The sequence below is a fragment of the Suricata suricatta genome, chromosome 6 (assembly GCF_006229205.1).
Source record: "Suricata suricatta isolate VVHF042 chromosome 6, meerkat_22Aug2017_6uvM2_HiC, whole genome shotgun sequence".
NCBI classification, from domain to species: domain Eukaryota; kingdom Metazoa; phylum Chordata; class Mammalia; order Carnivora; family Herpestidae; genus Suricata; species Suricata suricatta.
In genome coordinates this window covers 64043024-64045700 of record NC_043705.1, presented here as the reverse complement: position 1 = coordinate 64045700, position 2677 = coordinate 64043024, and the positions used below count along the sequence as shown (strand labels likewise).

At 38.5% G+C, this 2677-nt stretch overlaps 1 long non-coding RNA gene across 1 annotated transcript; it reads right to left on the bottom strand.

The window, feature by feature from the left end:
• Positions 1 to 356: 356 nt before the first annotated feature.
• On the bottom strand, positions 357 to 2262 carry LOC115293695. The gene is made up of 2 exons (XR_003909562.1): positions 1981 to 2262; positions 357 to 1881 (listed from the first exon to the last, which is right to left on the bottom strand). It is a non-coding gene; the product is annotated as an uncharacterized LOC115293695 (long non-coding RNA).
• Between the last annotated feature and the right edge of the window lie 415 nt (positions 2263 to 2677).

Below are 2677 nucleotides of genomic sequence, written 5' to 3'. Positions count from 1 at the left end.
ACTGTTCATTTTATGTTATATAAGAAAAATATCCAGATGAATTTCTGAAATTTCAACTATATTCACTGATGTCAACGTATTGCAGAGACGCCAAGAGACATCTCAGTGAGATACTCACCTTCCAGCTGTGCCCATGTATACCATTTGTCTTAAGGACTAAAATTCAGGGATAACAATACCCTCTCATCCATAGGCTCATAGTCATAATAATCTCCTTCTTTCTGGATTCCAATGCTTGAGCCAGATTACTTTTCATGCTGTTTCTTCATATACTTTGCAACATGATCACATAGTATTTTTCTTCAAAACTCTGGCAGATTGTTTGGGCTAGAGATAGATGGAGACAAGAGGCACCATCTGGTGCAAGATCTTTATTCCTTGTTAGCACTACAGGAGTTCTGGTATTTTACATGGTTCAGGCAGTAAGCAGCAAATTTTTTAAATGCATAGATTGAGAAGGTGTAAGATGGTCAAATGGCCCTTGGCACTGTCTAAGCACATCACTAGTTTCTTTGGTGCAGAGTTGGGTTTTTTTGTTTTGGGGTGTTTTTTTTCCTCCAAATCAGACAACCAGTGGCATATGGTTTCATGATTCACAAAGATGGTCCTTGACTATGGATTTGACGATCTCAACACAACTTCCAGGCTTGCCAGAGCTGTATTACAGCAGAGAGAGCAAATAGCTCATGATATTTCTCCTCTGATGAGTAAGCTCCAAAATCACAGGTTTAAATTTGATCTGGGACTGAAAGAAAAGGAACCGTGCCCTCCCATGCCAGTATCCAGGCTTTTTCTTTGTCAGAGGTGAGTGTCTATTTCTGCATCATTGATCCAGGGCTTCAGGGAACAAAAGCTCAAATAATGCCCAGGTTAATTTTGTTGACTTTTACTGAATATATACATTTGCTCTTTTCTCTATCTGCCTATTCTTTGGAACTCCAAACCTCTCCTGAACTTTAGCTATAGTTCTAAAAATCTAGCAACAATTTAATAGAATTTTTTTCATCTTCCACACACAAAGTCAGTGCTTTCTAATGGAGTTAGTTAAGAGTTGGGTGCCAGGAGATTTGCTCAGAAGCTCTCACAGCTACCTTGTGAGGATAAGTGAAAAAACGAACTGGAACAGTGCTTTGGAAACAAACTAAAACATCAAAAAATGGGGCCTATACAAGTGAATCTTGACTGCAATTCAAGAATAAAGTTAAAGGAAACCTCACCTGTTGGCTCTTGATTTCAGAGGGCTACTTGGAGTTACTGGTATTGGGATGTGTTGCCCAAAACTTGAAGTATCTTTCTAATGATCTCTGTGAACTGCCCTGCCATTATCCTACACGTGTATGATCCTCATTCTCCTCTCTCCTGTTAGCCATTTCCTTTGATTCTTTTAAACCCTCCTGTCTCTTTCATGCTACCTCCATATACTTTCTTAACTGAAGACTCACTTTTTTACACAGTTTTCTGAGTCCATTAATTACAACTTTTTTCTACTGAGTTCTTTCGTCATGTTTCCCTGCCATCCACCTGTCCTCCATTGAAAGCCTCCTTTTTTAATATCATTAAATGGTACAGATATCAGTGAGGATGATTCAAAATGAAGAAGGAAAAGAAGAAATAATGGAACATAAATAGGGTGCTATGTTGAAGAAAGTAGATGCCAATATGAGAGCAGATGGTATAGACAAACTCACTATTAATATGGTCAACTCACTGCAGCTGCCACATGGCTGCAACTGTAAACCATACATACATACAACTCAGAAATATAACAAGCCCTGCAGGTGGTTATTCACTGATGCTCGTTAGTCAAGAGTTACTCCACAATCGATTCTTTCTGTATTTGTCCAAGAGCAGGAGTACCTCACGATGTTGAGGTCATTTTTCCTAAAAGCAAATGATTTGTGATTAGTCTTACTTTTATGTTAAGAGGAAATGATCTTCTTCAAAGTTCAAAAGAGAGATATCTGTGTACTCCTTACACACCTCTGTTTCAATTCTGTAATAGAAACCTGATTCTTCTTGGAACACATGCCCCAAGAAGAAGAAGTGAACATATAACACTCTGTCTTGATAAGCAGGAGAAAGCAATCTCCATGTAGTAGTTCATTTCTTCTCTACTCTGTATGTTGGAGTCCAGGGAATGACTGACCAACAGTGTGCTTTAAATTGTAATGACTTCACACAATCCTGGCTTGGAAGAGAAATCCAGAGCTGGTGACAAATTTAGGATCCAAGTTGCTCTCAATAAATAGACCATCTCAAAATCTCCAGTGGTTCCTGATGAATATAAAATAAAGGCCATACTTATTAAGTTGACATTTACAGCTCTCCACAATTTGATAGCAACCTATCTGTCTGACGTTTAAACTATTTTCACTCACTAACCTGAAGTTTCCTGTAGAAAAGTCTATTCACTGTAACTTTATAAAACATTACATGGATTCTAACTTCTACAGTTTCATTTGCATGTATCTCTTTTTGAGATGTCCACCTCCTTACCTCTCAACTTATCTAGACATCTTCCATTTGGATCTACCCTACAGACTCATGTCATCTATGTTTCCTTCTCAGCTGCTTCTGACCGACCTTGATAATCCCTCTCTCCTTGGATCTCTTAGACAGCTGATTTCCCGCTCTATTCATTAGGCTCTTATTATGGGCTATCTCTGATTGCTAGCTA